This window comes from Salvelinus namaycush, chromosome 11 (genome assembly GCF_016432855.1).
Source record: "Salvelinus namaycush isolate Seneca chromosome 11, SaNama_1.0, whole genome shotgun sequence".
Classification (NCBI taxonomy): domain Eukaryota; kingdom Metazoa; phylum Chordata; class Actinopteri; order Salmoniformes; family Salmonidae; genus Salvelinus; species Salvelinus namaycush.
This window is the reverse complement of record NC_052317.1, coordinates 41,219,109-41,235,807: the sequence shown is the minus strand read 5'-3', so window position 1 is coordinate 41,235,807 and position 16,699 is coordinate 41,219,109.

The following is a 16,699-nucleotide window of genomic DNA, read 5'->3' as shown; positions in this document are numbered from 1 at the left end:
CCTGCTTTTAATCGTGTTAGCGTCTGGTTGTGTAGCGGTTAAAGTCGTTAGATCTCTACTCTGTTCTCCAAGGAATATCTTTAGGCGAGCGAAGTGACAGTGCCAATGTCTTATTTCCATATTTATTTCCTTATCTCTTTGTCCAAATATGTTTATTTTTTTTGGCTGTCTGTTTTCACAGTACTCCTGGCTCAATCCATGAACAGTTTCCCATTGTTCTCGAGTTAATCCTTAAAATCTGCGATATGACTCAGTCGTTTACTAAGCCACTGTCTGTTTTAGATCCAAAACTCGTTCTGAAACACAACCTACGTCACTGCCTGGTTGTCTTCTTCAGAAAACACTGTGTAGAAAACAACCCATCAAACTGGTCCTGTCTATCCATGACACCTTGGGCCTCGATTCAGTCTCTGAAGCTGAAGCCTTACAGATTCCACTATAGAAATGTAAAGGTCATTTCAGATTGAAGCCGACATGTGCAACGTTTACCGTGAATGCAGTCTCTGTTAAAGCAGGAATATTGCCTTTACATTTTACTCACGCTGTAATGTGGAATTTCCTCGATACAGATTGAATTAGAGACCCTTGTCGGCCAAACAACTAGATGTCAGAGCAATGACTAAACAGCCAGCTGTGTTTTTGACAAAAACTATAAATCACAACTATTCCTCTTTTTTTGTTGTTGCCAAAGTTGGACTTTGGCCATTTACTTTGTGAGAGAAACACTACATCCTTTTCATGCAGTACTAACATGCTGTACCGTTCATTATTATTCATCGGGTGGTTTGAAATTCCTATTGATAGAGTCTATAAACTAATTTCATGCAATTGTACTCATTTTGTCATGGGGTGAAGAGAAAAATTTTCCGTTTTAAAGCTAATTTCCTGCAATTCTGCACATTTTGCCATGGGGTGAAGAGAAATGTAGAGTGACTTACAAAATGAAAGGGGCCCTCCTGGCCATTAATTTGATCATGATTACTACAAGTTTAGACTAACTTGCCAATCTAAAATTGTTAGATGACACGGGCTAATTGAGTGACTGTCAGTGACTGAAGTAACAAGAGAAAAACTGATGTTCCAACCACATGTCTAGATTGTTAGTTGAGACCCAGACTGAATTTCTTTTCAAAAGTCAAAATCCTGAATCAACATAATGTTTATGGGTATAAAATGCATTCGGAAAGTTTTCAGACCCCTTGACTTTTTTCCACATTTTGTTACATTACAGCTTAGTTCTAAAATTACAATACAAACCCCATAATGAGAAAAGCAAAAACAGTATCCCATAAGTAAAATAACCCATCATGCAAAAACAGGTTTTTAGAAATATGACATTTACATACAGTACCAGTCAAAAAATTTGGACATACCTACTCATTCAAGGTTTTTATTTATTTTTCTTGTTACTATTTTCTACATTTTAGAATAATAATGAAGACATCAAAACCGTGAAATAACACATATGGAATCAGGTAGTAACCAAAAAAGTAGCCACCCTTTGCCTTGATGACAGCTTTGCAGACTCTTGGCATTCACGTGGAAGTGGCAGGGCTGAGTACTTGTAGAGGTCTTGAATATGGAACAGGTTGCAGCTGGTGGGGATCTGCTCTGACTCCAGCACACTTGTCTCCGCTCCCACACATTCTCAACCAAGGCCAAACCAATAACACACATGGAATCATGTAGTAACCAAAAAAGTGTTAAACAAATCAAAATATATTTTAGATTTTAGATTTTTCAAAGTAGCCACACTTGATGACAGCTTTGCACACTCTCGGCATTCTCTCAACCAGCTTCATGAGGTAGTCACCTGGAATACATTTCAACTAACAGGTGTGCCTTGTTAAAAGTTAATTTGTGGAATTTCTTTCCTTCTTAATGCGTTTGAGCCAGTCGGTTGTGTTGTGACAAGATAGGGGTGGTATACAGAAGATAGACCTATTTGGTAAAAGACCAAGTCGATATTATGGCAAGAACAGCTCAAATAAGCAAAGAGAAACGACATTCCGTCATTTCTTTAAGACAAGTCAGTCAATACGGAACATTTCAAGCACTTTGAACGTTTCTTCAAGTGCCGTTGCAAAAACCCTCAAGTGCTATGATGAAACTGGCTCTCATGAGGACCACTACAGGAAAGGAAGACCCAGAGTTACCTCTCTGAGGATAAGTTCATTAGAGTTACCAGCCTCATAAATTACAGCCCAAAGAAATGCTTCACAGAGTTCAAGTAACAGACAAATCTCAACATGAACTGGTCAGAAGTTCTGCGTGAATAAGGCCTTCATGGTCGAATTGCTGCAAATAAACCACTACTAAAGGACACCAATAAGAAGAAGAGACTTGCTTGGACCAAGAAACACGAGCAATGAACATTAGACTGGTGTAAATTTGTTCTTTGATCTGATGAGTCAAAATGTAAGATTTTTGGTTCCAACCGCCGTGTCTTTGTGAGACACAGAGTAGGTGAACGGATGATCTCCACGTGTGTGGTTCCCACCGTGAAGCATGGAGGAGGAGGTGTGATGTTGTGGGGGTGCATTTCTGGTGACACTGTTGGTGATTTATTTAGAATTCAAGGCACACTTAACCAGCATGGCTACCACAGCATTCTGCAGCAATACGCCATCCCATCTAGTTTGCGCTTAGTGGGACTATCATTTATTTTTCATCAGGACAATGACCCAACACACTTCCAGGCTGTGTAAGGGCTATTTGACCAAGAAGGAGAGTGATGGAGTGCTGCATTAGATGACCTGGCCTCCACAATCACCCGACATCAACCCAATTGAGATGTTTTGGGATGAGTTGGACCGCTGAGTGAAGGAAAAGCAGCCAACAAGTGCTCAGCATATGTGGGAACTCCTTCAAGACTATTTGAAAAGCATTCCAGGTGAAGCTGGTTGAGAGAATGCCAAGAGTGTGCAAAGATGTCATCAAGGCAAAGTGTGGCTACTTTGAAGAATCTAAAATATAAACTATATTTTGATTTGTTTAACACTTTTTTGGTTACTACATGATTCCATATGTGTTATTTTATAGTTTTGATGTCTTCACTATTATTCTACAATGTGGAAAATAGTAAGAATAACTTTTTATGGCTGCAGGGGCAGTATTGAGTAGCTCTGATTAAAGGTGCCCATTTCAAACGGCCTCGTACTCAATTCTTGCTCGTACAATATGCATATTATTGTTATTATTGGATAGAAAACACTCTCTAGTTTCTATAGCCGTTTGAATTATGTCTCTGAGTGGAACAGAACTCATTCTACAGCACTTTTCCAGATATGGAGTGAGATTTCAGAAATCTTGGCCTCTGGTCCCAGGTCAGTTTTAATGTCCCTGTAAATGCTATGAGGATACAAACACTGCCCACGCCTTCCTCTAGATGTCAGTAAGTGGTGACAATTTGAATGGAGTCGATTGCGCAATCAGGGCCTGTATAAAAGGCCAAAGACCGGATGTACCGTTCTTTTGCTCCCTGCGCCTGATGCACGATGGACGTCAGACCTGCTCTCTTTCCAAGCTTTGGTTTAGCCACTTCTAAATCGCCGGTCATGTTTTTACTCGTTATAGGTGTTAAAAACATCATAAGGTAGTTAATTTAAACCGTTTTATAGCAATTTATATCCGTTTAGTGCGATTTTGAGGCATTGCTTTGTGTTGCGCTTTGAAGCGCCGGGCACGTTTCGGGGTCCCGGTCGAACGTTAGTGGGCATTTCGACGGACAAGAGGACATCTTTCGACCAAAAGAAGATTAGACCCAAGAAAGGATACATTGCCCAAGATTCTGATGGAAGATCACCTCATAGTAAGAAATATTTAAGATGATAAATCGTTGTTCTGTCGAAAAATTTTAAACGCATATTCCGCCATTTTTTTTGGTATAGCTTCGCTTGGCGAACCCTGTATTGCACAGTAAGGATAATTTTAGAAATGTAATTCAGCGATTGCATTAAGAACTAATTTGTCTTTCGATAGCTGTCCAACTTATATTTTTTTAGTCAAGTTTATGAATAGTTATTCATGAGACAAGATCACTGTTAAAGATGGCGCCCGACATTTTCAGGCTAGTTTTGCTAGTATTGTCATTGTATAACCACGTTTTTTTGTGGCTAAATATGCACATTTTCGAACAAACTCTATATGTATGTTGTAATATGATGTTACAGGAGTGTCATCGGAAGAATTCTGAGAAGGTTAGTGAAAAAATTAATATATTTTGGCGATGATTACGTTATCGCTCTCTTTGGCTTGAATCAATGCTCGGGTAACGTTTGCACATGTGGTATGCTAATATAACGATTTATTGTGTTTTCGCTGTAAAACACTTAGAACATCTGAAATATTGTCTGAATTCACAAGATCTGTGTCTTTCCATTGCTGTGAGCTGTGTATTTTTAAGAAATGTTTTATGATTAGTAATTAGGTAATACACGTTGCTCTCTGTATTTATTCTAGTCGAGTTGTGATGGTGGGTGCAATTGTAAACTATGATTTCTACCTGAAATATGCACATTTTTCTAACAAAACCTATCCTATACAATAAATATGTTATCAGACTGTCATCTGATGAGGTTTTTTCTTGGTTAGTGGCTATCAATATCTTTATTTGGCCGAATTGGTGATAGCACCTGATGGAGTAAGAAACTGATGGAGTTAGAAAAGTGGTGTCTTTTGCTAACGTGGTTAGCTAATAGATTTACATATTTTGTCTTCCCTGTAAAACATTTTAAAAATCGGACATGTTGGCTTGATTCACAAGATGTGTACCTTTCATATGCTGTATTGGACTTGTTAATGTGTGAAAGTTAAATATTTAAAAAAAAATTTTTTTTGAATTTCGCGCCCTGCACTTTGAGCTGGATGTTGTCATAGGTGTACCGACCTCGGGCTTGCAGCCATAAGAAGATAAAGAAAAATACTTAAATGAGTAGGTGTGTCCAACCTTTTGACTGTTACTGTAAGTATTCAATTCAATACTTTGTTGAAGCACCTTTGGCAGAGATTACAGTCTCAAGTCTTCTTGGGTATGACGCTACAAGCTTGGCACACCTGTATTTGGGGAGTTTCTCCCATTCTTCTCTGCAGATCCTCTCAAACTCTGTCAAGTTAGACGGGGAGCGTCGCTGCACAGATATTTTCTGTTACATCTGCTCTTGCCACGCCCTCTACTGCTCATCCTATGTCTCCTTGACCTGCTGCCACTCCACCAGTTCCCTCTCGCTCTCTCTGTCTCTCTGTGTTTGTGTGAGATTGTGTGGGCGGAGACAGGTGTGCTGGAGTCAGAGCAGATCCCCACCAGCTGCAACCTGTTCCATATTCAAGACCTCTACAAATGTTCAGCCCTGCCACTTCCATGCAGCCAGATCGTAGCCTCCACTCAGTCAGTCTGCGTTTTAGCCATTGGCTCATGCATAGATACTGTTTTCATGTTGTGCCCGTTTTTCCTTGCCTGCCGCTGTTTTCTCCCCGCTACAGTTCCGCTACAGTTCCGTCCGCTCTGACTCTGGTCCCTGTCTCCTGTCCCACGTCTCGTCAGTCCTGCCACCCTGCCAAGAACCCCCACTCCACTGCTTCCTTCAATTCTGCTCCGGACCTGCTTACCCAGCCCCAACTCCCCTCGCAACAGCCTCAGCCTCAGAACCTGGCTTCCTGCAACCCGCCCACGCTTCATCTGGCCTGCACCTCATCTTTCCCCTGCTTTTCAATAAATACCTTGGATACCTTATCCCAATCTCCTCGTCTGAGTCTGCTCTTGCGTAAAGTTTTCAGGTCTCTCCAGAGAAGTACGATCGGGTTCAAGTACGGGCTCTGGCTGGACCACTCAAGAACAGTCAGAGACTTGTCCCCAAGCCACTCCTGTGTTGTGTTGGCTAAGTGATTAGTGTCATTGTTCTGTTGTAAGGTGAACCTTCACCCCAGTCTGAGGTCCTCTGGAGTGCTCTGGAGCAAGTTTTCATCAATGATTGCTCTGTACTTTGCTCCATTCATCTTTCCTTGATCCTGACTAGTCTCCCAGTCCCTGTCGCTGAAAAACATCCCCAAAGCATGATGATGGGACCACCATGCTTCCGCATAGGCGATTGTGCCAGGTTTCTTCCAGACGTGATGCTTGGCATTCAGGCCAAAGAGTTCAATCTTGGTTTCATCGGACCAGAGAATCTTGTTTTTTAATGGTCTGAGAGTCTTCAGGTGTCTTTTGGCAAACTCCAAGTGGAAAAAAAATGTACTATTCAGTGATGTGCATTGACAAACAATGAAAACACTGTGTTGGAGTTTGTGTTGTTGAGATGCACTTGGAAAGTAAGGTTATACATACACAAGATGGGCTGAATAAATAAATATGTATTATATTTTAGACATGTAATATTTTTGGGGGTAAATAAATAATTGCATATACAACCAATACAAAAAGACAATTCAATCTTGATTGTCACAGAAATCCAGCTCCACCGCCACCTCTCGATCCCACAACACACCCCTGCAGTGAAACCAGCGCTGGCAGAAGTCACATCAAACCCCTGCAGTGGAACCAGTGCTGACAGAAGTCTCAGCAAACACCTGCAGTGAAACCAGTGCTGGCAGAAGTCACAGCACACCCCTGCAGTGGAACCAGCGCTGGCAGAAGTCACAGCAAACACCTGCAGTGAAACCAGTGCTGGCAGAAGTCCCAGCACACCCCTGCAGTGGAACCAGCGCTGGCAGAAGTCACAGCAAACACCTGCAGTGAAACCAGTGCTGGCAGAAGTCCCAGCACACCCCTGCAGTGGAACCAGCGCTGGCAGAAGTCACAGCACACCCTTGCAGTGGAACCAGCACTGGCAGAAGTCCCAGCACACCCATGGCACATCGGACTCACACTCCTGCGGGGAGCTTGCAGGTAGTCACACTCCCCACAGTGAGCACAGCAGGTGGTGTCTTCTTTGATAAATAAAAAAAACAACAAACAATAAAATAAAATAAATGGATTAACATGGTAAAATGTAGAAGTACTACAGCAACAATAGTAATAATACAACTGAGAGAGAAAAACTAACAGATTATGTCATGGGAGGTGTGACAGAGGTGGCCGGTGGCGCTTTTCTCTTCCTTCTCTGTGCTGCAGTTGAGAGAAAAGGAAGTGTTAAACAGAGCATGTTTCATGAAAACCATTTTCTACTTTTTTTTTAATGCCTTGTGGGCTGGTGTTATGGACAGTAGACATATAAAGAGAGAAACAAATGTTTAAACACAGTAGTTTTATAAAACACACAAAGAGTATTTTATTTTCCTAATTGAACATGTGTTTACCTGTGGAGGTACTGTAATTGCATTGGGCAGGGACACCAGACGAGGCTGCTGTGGTGGTGTGACCAGCGGAGACGGAGGAGGCAGTTGGTCCAGAGGAGGCAGCTTTGGTGATGACAGACAGGGGGTGTGGTGTGCATCGTGGTGGTGGTGGTGGACAAAACCACCAACGATGGCATGGGGGAGCTGGTGTTGGTAGTTTTGGGGGTGATGGTGTGGGGGAGCTGGTGTTGGTAGTTTTGGGGGTGATGGTGTGGGGGAGCTGGTATTGGTAGTGTTGGGGGTGATGGTGTGGGGGAGCTGGTGTTGGTAGTGTTGGGGGTGATGGTGTGGGGGAGCTGGTGTTGGTAGTGTTGGGGGTGATGGTGTGGGGGAGCTGGTGTTGGTAGTGTTGGGGGTGATGGTGTGGCGGAGCTGGTGTTGGTAGTGTCGGGGGTGATGGTGTGGGGGAGCTGGTGTTGGTAGTGTTGGGGGTGATGGTGTGGGGGAGCTGGTGTTGTTAGTGTTGGGGGTGATGGTGTGGGGGAGCTGGTGTTGGTAGTGTTGGGGGTGATGGTGTGGGGGAGCTGGTGTTGGTAGTGTTGGGGGTGATGGTGTGGGGGAGCTGGTGTTGGTAGTGTTGGGGGTGATGGTGTGGGGGAGCTGGTGTTGGTAGTGTTGGGGGTGATGGTGTGGGGGAGCTGGTGTTGGTAGTGTTGGGGGTGATGGTGTGGGGGAGCTGGTGTTGGTAGTGTTGGGGGTGATGGTGTGGGGGAGCTGGTGTTGTTAGTGTTGGGGGTGATGGTGTGGGGGAGCTGGTGTTGGTAGTGTTGGGGGTGATGGTGTGGGGGCGCTGGTGTTGGTAGTGTTGGGGGTGATGGTGTGGGGGAGCTGGTGTTGGTAGTGTTGGGGGTGATGGTGTGGGGGAGCTGGTGTTGGTAGTGTTGGGGGTGATGGTGTGGGGGAGCTGGTGTTGGTAGTGTTGGGGGTGATGGTGTGGGGGAGCTGGTGTTGGTAGTGTTGGGGGTGATGGTGTGGGGGAGCTGGTGTTGGTAGTGTTGGGGGTGATGGTGTGGGGGAGCTGGTGTTGGTAGTGTTGGGGGTGATGGTGTGGCGGAGCTGGTGTTGGTAGTGTCGGGGGTGATGGTGTGGGGGAGCTGGTGTTGGTAGTGTTGGGGGTGATGGTGTGGGGGAGCTGGTGTTGTTAGTGTTGGGGGTGATGGTGTGGGGGAGCTGGTGTTGGTAGTGTTGGGGGTGATGGTGTGGGGGAGCTGGTGTTGGTAGTGTTGGGGGTGATGGTGTGGGGGAGCTGGTGTTGGTAGTGTTGGGGGTGATGGTGTGGGGGAGCTGGTGTTGGTAGTGTTGGGGGGATGGCGTGGGGGAGCTGGTGTTGGTAGTGTTGGGGGTGATGGTGTGGGGGAGCTGGTGTTGGTAGTGTTGGGGGTGATGGTGTGGGGGAGCTGGTGTTGGTAGTGTTGGGGGTGATGGTGTGGGGGAGCTGGTGTTGGTAGTGTCGGGGGTGATGGTGTGGGGGAGCTGGTGTTGGTAGTGTTGGGGGTGATGGTGTGGGGGAGCTGGTGTTGGTAGTGTTGGGGGTGATGGTGTGGGGGAGCTGGTGTTGGTAGTGTTGGGGGTGATGGTGTGGGGGAGCTGGTGTTGGTAGTGTCGGGGGTGATGGTGTGGGGGAGCTGGTGTTGGTAGTGTTGGGGGTGATGGTGTGGCGGAGCTGGTGTTGGTAGTGTCGGGGGTGATGGTGTGGGGGAGCTGGTGTTGGTAGTGTTGGGGGTGATGGCGTGGGGGAGCTGGTGTTGGTAGTGTTGGGGGTGATGGTGTGGGGGAGCTGGTGTTGGTAGTGTTGGGGGTGATGGTGTGGGGGAGCTGGTGTTGGTAGTGTTGGGGGTGATGGTGTGGGGGAGCTGGTGTTGGTAGTGTCGGGGGTGATGGTGTGGGGGAGCTGGTGTTGGTAGTGTTGGGGGTGATGGTGTGGGGGAGCTGGTGTTGGTAGTGTTGGGGGTGATGGTGTGGGGGAGCTGGTGTTGGTAGTGTTGGGGGTGATGGTGTGGGGGAGCTGGTGTTGGTAGTGTTGGGGGTGATGGTGTGGGGGAGCTGGTGTTGGTAGTGTTGGGGGTGATGGTGTGGGGGAGCTGGTGTTGGTAGTGTTGGGGTTGATGGTGTGGGGGAGCTGGTGTTGGTAGTGTTGGGGATGATGGTGTGGGGGAGCTGGTGTTGGTAGTGTTGGGGGTGATGGTGTGGGGGAGCTGGTGTTGGTAGTGTTGGGGGTGATGGTGTGGAGGAGCTGGTGTTGGTAGTGTTGGGGGTGATGGCGTGGGGGAGCTGGTGTTGGTAGTGTTGGGGGGATGGCGTGGGGGAGCTGGTGTTGGTAGTGTCGGGGGTGAAGGTGTGGGGGAGCTGGTGTTGGTAGTGTTGGGGGTGATGGCGTGGGGGAGCTGGTGTTGGTAGTGTTGGGGGTGATGGCGTGGGGGAGCTGGTGTTGGTAGTGTTGGGGGGATGGCGTGGGGGAGCTGGTGTTGGTAGTGTTGGGGGGATGGCGTGGGGGAGCTGGTGTTGGTAGTGTTGGGGGTGATGGTGTGGGGGAGCTGGTGTTGGTAGTGTTGGGGGTGAAGGTGTGGGGGAGCTGGTTTTGGTAGTGTTGGGGGTGATGGTGTGGGGGAGCTGGTGTTGGTAGTGTTGGGGGTGATGGTGTGGGGGAGCTGGTGTTGGTAGTGTTGGGGGTGATGGTGTGGGGGAGCTGGTGTTGGTAGTGTTGGGGGTGATGGCGTGGGGGAGCTGGTGTTGGTAGTGTTGGGGTGATGGTGTGGGGGAGCTGGTGTTGGTAGTGTTGGGGTGATGGTGTGGAGGAGCTGGTGTTGGTAGTGTTGGGGGTGATGGTGTGGGGGAGCTGGTGTTGGTTGTGTTGGGGGTGATGGTGTGGGGGAGCTGGTGTTGGTAGTGTTGGGGGTGATGGTGTGGGGGAGCTGGTGTTGGTAGTGTTGGGGGTGATGGTGTGGGGGAGCTGGTGTTGGTAGTGTTGGGGGTGATGGTGTGGGGGAGCTGGTGTTGGTAGTGTTGGGGGTGATGGTGTGGGGGAGCTGGTATTGATAGTGTTGGGGGTGATGGTGTGGGGGAGCTGGTGTTGGGTTTGAAGGGCCGACGATGGCGTGGGGGAGCTGGTGTTGGTAGTGTTGGGGGTGATGGTGTGGGGGAGCTGGTGTTGGTAGTGTTGGGGGTGATGGTGTGGGGGAGCTGGTGTTGGTAGTGTTGGGGGTGATGGTGTGGGGGAGCTGGTGTTGGTAGTGTTGGGGGTGATGGTGTGGGGGAGCTGGTGTTGGTAGTGTTGGGGGTGATGGTGTGGGGGAGCTGGTGTTGGTAGTGTTGGGGGTGATGGTGTGGAGGAGCTGGTGTAGGTCGTGTTGGGGGTGATGGTGTGGGGGAGCTGGTGTTGGTAGTGTTGGGGGTGATGGCGTGGGGGAGCTGGTGTTGGTAGTGTTGGGGGTGATGGTGTGGTGGAGCTGGTGTTGGTAGTGTTGGGGGTGATGGTGTGGGGGAGCTGGTGTTGGTAGTGTTGGGGGTGATGGTGTGGGGGAGCTGGTGTTGGTAGTGTTGGGGGTGATGGTGTGGGGGAGCTGGTGTTGGTAGTGTTGGGGGTGATGGTGTGGGGGAGCTGGTGTTGTTAGTGTTGGGGGTGATGGTGTGGGGGAGCTGGTGTTGGTAGTGTTGGGGGTGATGGCGTGGGGGAGCTGGTGTTGGTAGTGTTAGGGGTGAAGGCGTGGGGGAGCTGGTGTTGTTAGTGTTGGGGGTGATGGTGTGGGGGAGCTGGTGTTGGTAGTGTTGGGGGTGATGGTGTGGGGGAGCTGGTGTTGGTAGTGTTGGGGTTGAAGGGCCGACGATTGCGTGGGGGAGCTGATGTTGGTAGTGTTGGGGTTGAAGGGCCGACGATGGCGTGGGGGAGCTGGTGTTGGTAGTGTTGGGGGTGATGGTGTGGGGGAGCTGGTGTTGGTAGTGTTGGGGGTGATGGTGTGGGGGAGCTGGTGTTGGTAGTGTTGGGGGTGATGGTGTGGGGGAGCTGGTGTTGGTAGTGTTGGGGGTGATGGTGTGGGGGAGCTGGTGTTGTTAGTGTTGGGGTTGATGGTGTGGGGGAGCTGGTGTTGGTAGTGTTGGGGGTGATGGCGTGGGGGAGCTGGTGTTGGTAGTGTTGGGGGTGAAGGCGTGGGGGAGCTGGTGTTGTTAGTGTTGGGGGTGATGGTGTGGGGGAGCTGGTGTTGGTAGTGTTGGGGGTGATGGTGTGGGGGAGCTGGTGTCGTTAGTGTTGGGGGTGATGGTGTGGGGGAGCTGGTGTTGGTAGTGTTGGGGGTGATGGTGTGGGGGAGCTGGTGTTGGTAGTGTTGGGGGTGATGGTGTGGGGGAGCTGGTGTCGTTAGTGTTGGGGGTGATGGTGTGGGGGAGCTGGTGTTGGTAGTGTTGGGGGTGATGGTGTGGGGGAGCTGGTGTTGGTAGTGTTGGGGTTGAAGGGCCGACGATGGCGTGGGGGAGCTGGTGTTGGTAGTGTTGGGGTTGATGGTGTGGGGGAGCTGGTGTTGGTAGTGTTGGGGGTGATGGTGTGGGGGAGCTGGTGTTGGTAGTGTTGGGGGTGATGGTGTGGGGGAGCTGGTGTTGGTAGTGTTGGGGGTGATGGTGTGGCGAAGCTGGTGTTGGTAGTGTTGGGGGTGATGGCGTTGGGGAGCTGGTGTTGGTAGTGTTGGGGGTGATGGTGTGTTGTGAGCTGGTGTCGTTAGTGTTGGGGGTGATGGTGTGGGGTGAGCTGGTGTTGGTAGTGTTGGGGGTGATGGCGTGGGGGAGCTGGTGTTGGTAGTGTTGGGGGTGAAGGGCCGACGATGGCGTGGGGGAGCTGGTGTTGGTAATGTTGGGGGTGATGGCGTGGGGGAGCTGGTGTTGGTAGTGTTGGGGGTGATGGTGTGGGTGAGCTGGTGTTGGTAGTGTTGGGGGTGATGGTGTGGGGGAGCTGGTGTTGGTAGTGTTGGGGGTGATGGTGTGGGGGAGCTGGTGTTGGTAGTGTTGGGGGTGATGGCGTGGGGGAGCTGGTGTTGGTAGTGTTGGGGGTGAAGGCGTGGGGGAGCTGGTGTTGTTAGTGTTGGGGGTGATGGTGTGGGGGAGCTGGTGTTGGTAGTGTTGGGGGTGATGGTGTGGGGGAGCTGGTGTTGGTAGTGTTGGGGTTGAAGGGCCGACGATTGCGTGGGGGAGCTGGTGTTGGTAGTGTTGGGGTTGAAGGGCCGACGATGGCGTGGGGGAGCTGGTGTTGGTAGTGTTGGGGTTGATGGTGTGGGGGAGCTGGTGTTGGTAGTGTTGGGGTAGATGGCGTGGGGGAGCTGATGTTGGTAGTGTTGGGGGTGATGGTGTGGGGGAGCTGGTGTTGGTAGTGTTGGGGGTGATGGTGTGGGGGAGCTGGTGTTGGTAGTGTTGGGGGTGATGGTGTGGGGGAGCTGGTGTTGGTAGTGTTGGGGGTGATGGTGTGGGGGAGCTGGTGTTGGTAGTGTTGGGGGTGATGGTGTGTTGTGAGCTGGTGTCGTTAGTGTTGGGGGTGATGGTGTGGGATGAGCTGGTGTTGGTAGTGTTGGGGGTGATGGAGTGGGGGAGCTGGTGTTGGTAGTGTTGGGGGTGAAGGGCCGACGATGGCGTGGGGGAGCTGGTGTTGGTAATGTTGGGGGTGATGGCGTGGGGGAGCTGGTGTTGGTAGTGTTGGGGGTGATGGTGTGGGGGAGCTGGTGTTGGTAGTGTTGGGGGTGATGGTGTGGGGGAGCTGGTGTTGGTAGTGTTGGGGGTGATGGTGTGGGGGAGCTGGTGTTGGTAGTGTTGGGGGTGATGGTGTGGGGGAGCTGGTGTTGGTAGTGTTGGGGGTGATGGTGTGGGGGAGCTGGTGTTGGTAGTGTTGGGGGTGATGGTGTGGGGGAGCTGGTGTTGGTAGTGTTGGGGGTGATGGTGTGGGGGAGCTGGTGTTGGTAGTGTTGGGGGTGATGGTGTGGGGGAGCTGGTGTTGGTAGTGTTGGGGGTGATGGTGTGGGGGGAGCTGGTGTTGGTAGTGTTGGGGGTGATGGTGTGGGGTGAGCTGGTGTTGGTAGTGTTGGGGGTGATGGCGTGGGGGAGCTGGTGTTGGTAGTGTTGGGGGTGAAGGGCCGACGATGGCGTGGGGGAGCTGGTGTTGGTAATGTTGGGGGTGATGGCGTGGGGGAGCTGGTGTTGGTAGTGTTGGGGGTGAAGGTGTGGGGGAGCTGGTGTTGGTAGTGTTTGGGGTGATTGTGTGGGGGAGCTGGTGTTGGTAGTGTTGGGGGTGATGGTGTGGGGGAGCTGGTGTTGGTAGTGTTGGGGGTGATGGTGTGGGGGAGCTGGTGTTGGTAGTGTTGGGGGTGAAGGTGTGGGGGAGCTGGTGTTGGTAGTGTTTGGGGTGATTGTGTGGGGGAGCTGGTGTTGGTAGTGTTGGGGGTGATGGTGTGGGGGAGCTGGTGTTGGTAGTGTTGGGGGTGATGGTGTGGGGGAGCTGGTATTGGTAGTGTTGGGGGTGATGGCGTGGGGGAGCTGGTGTAGGTAGTGTTGGGGGTGATGGTGTGGGGGAGCTGGTGTTGGTAGTGTTGGGGGTGATGGTGTGGGGGAGCTGGTGTTGGTAGTGTTGGGGGTGATGGTGTGGGGGAGCTGGTGTTGGTAGTGTTGGGGGTGATGGTGTGGGGGAGCTGGTGTTGGTAGTGTTGGGGGTGATGGTGTGGGGGAGCTGGTGTTGGTAGTGTTGGGGGGGATGGTGTGGGGGAGCTGATGTTGGTAGTGTTGGGGGTGATGGTGTGGGGGAGCTGGTGTTGGTAGTGTTGGGGGTGATGGTGTGGGGTGAGCTGGTGTTGGTAGTGTTGGGGGTGATGGGCGTGGGGGAGCTGGTGTTGGTAGTGTTGGGGGTGATGGTGTGTTGTGAGCTGGTGTTGTTAGTGTTGGGGGTGATGGTGTGGGGTGAGCTGGTGTTGGTAGTGTTGGGGGTGATGGCGTGGGGGAGCTGGTGTTGGTAGTGTTGGGGGTGATGGTGTGGGGGAGCTGGTGTTGGTAATGTTGGGGGTGATGGTGTGGAGGAGCTGGTGTTGGTAGTGTTGGGGGTGATGGTGTGGGGGAGCTGGTGTTGGTAGTGTTGGGGGTGATGGTGTGGAGGAGCTGGTGTTTGGTAGTGTTGGGGGTGATGGTGTGGGGGAGCTGGTGTTGGTAGTGTTGGGGGTGATGGTGTGGGGGAGCTGGTGTTGGTAATGTTGGGGGTGATGGTGTGGAGGAGCTGGTGTTGGTAGTGTTGGGGGTGATGGTGTGGAGGAGCTGGTGTTTGGTAGTGTTGGGGGTGATGGTGTGGGGGAGCTGGTGTTGGTAGTGTTGGGGGTGATGGTGTGGGGGAGCTGGTGTTGGTCCGATGTTGGGGGTGTCCGATGTCGGTGGAAAATCAGCTATGTCAATAGAACATGTAAGGATGAACTATAGCCTTTGAATTCTACCGTGCTGATGCACGCTCTAGAATGCCTTTCAAGCCAATCAGAAATGAGTATTCAACAATGCCATGGTATGAGACATTTTTATCATGGTTGTGATGGTCTACGCCACGTCACAGCCACGATACAATTGTATTATTGCTTAGTTGTCATGCAGTACTAGCTACTAAGCTAACTGTCACACATATTATTCTTGAAAACCAGCCAGAGCAGACAAAGACTGGCAGGGTCAGAGTGTTGAAACACAATGAAATTAATCCACTAGGAATGTGGTCCGTTCCAGACGGGGAGAGGCCTAAGTGAATGACCTCTGACCTCTATGGCGTATGGAATGTTCTCTGTTATGAATGAGCAGAGCTATGGAAGTCTGAATCTGTGGCTGTGTCCCAAACGGCACCCTAATCCGTATGTAGTGCTCTATTGGGCATTGGTCAAAAGTAGTGCACTATAAAAAGGGAATAGGGCTCCATGGGCCTTGGTGAGAAGTAGTGCACTATAAAGGGAATAGGTCTCTATGGGCCTTGGTGAAAAGTAGTGCACTATAAAGGGAATAGGGCCCTATTGGGCCTTGGTGAAAAGTAGTGCACTATAAAGGGAATAGGTCTCTATGGGCCTTGGTGAAAAGTAGTGCACTATAAAGGGAATAGGTCTCTATGGGCCTTGGTGAAAAGTAGTGCACTATAAAGGGAATAGGTCTCTATGGGCCTTGGTGAAAAGTAGTGCACTATAAAGGGAATAGTGTGCCATTTGGGACTCATCCCTGGGAACTTGGCAAGCTGTGACATTCCCATTGGAGACGGGGGCCATGTGTCTCGCAGCCCCCGGATTTCTTAGTTAGCTCTATTTTGGACATCCCATTGGTCACAATGATCCCTCCTTCACCAATATTCACACACACGCACGCACGCACGCACGCACGCACGCACGCACGCACGCACGCACGCACGCACGCACGCACGCACGCACGCACGCACGCACACACACACACACACACACACACACACACACACACACAGAGAGTGCAACACTGTGTCTGGAAGGAGCTGGGTCAGAGGTCACATTCCACTGGGAACATTAAGTGTGTGTATGCGTGTGTGTGTCTCTGTGTGGGTGTGTGTGTGTGTATCATATTGCCTGCTGTGTGATCTGTGTATGAAGAGGTTGCCCGAATAAAGACACCACATTCCAGAGAATATTTCAATTCTTATCGGGTATCAGACCATCTGCAGCTCTGTCCATAACCACCTGCACCTGTTTCACTATACTAGTGGTAACAGAGGGAGTTCAGATCCCTATAAGAGTGTGTTGAGGTTCTGTGAAGGTTGTAGATGTTTAATTATGATAAACTATTGTAGCGAACTCTCCCTTGGGGGGCTTCATCACAAGGTTATCAAGGCTTGGTTCATTATGTCGGCATGCTGTAATAGTTGCACAGACGTTGGTTACACGTTGGCTGACTATCCTGTTCAACCATAGAGGTTGAACGGGGCTCAAACCCCATTACTTCTTCTCTGCCTGACAGAAGACAAAATTAGCCAGCTGAGCTAAAGACTGTGCTCTTAGCGTTAACGGCTATCTGCCAGCAGCTAATTGAGCTCCTATCTCATGTTAGAGGTAAAATGATCTCAGTATCTACCCAGCTAGCACATTTGGATCCTTGGAAGGTGTGGGAAAATAACATTTTGGTTTCCAATTGGTTCTGGGATAGAAGCCACAAGTTTCATGAACTGAATGTCTTTTTTTTAATTCTGAGATCAGAAGTGAACATTTCGCCTGTTCTGGGAACGTTTATTTTTAGGTTGCAGGGAGGTTCTGAGGATGTTTTACTCTGGTTCCAGGGAGGTTCTGAGGATGTTTTACTCTGGTTCCAGGGAGGTTCTGAGAACATTTTACGCTGGTTCCAGGGAGGTTCTGAGAACATTTTACTCTGG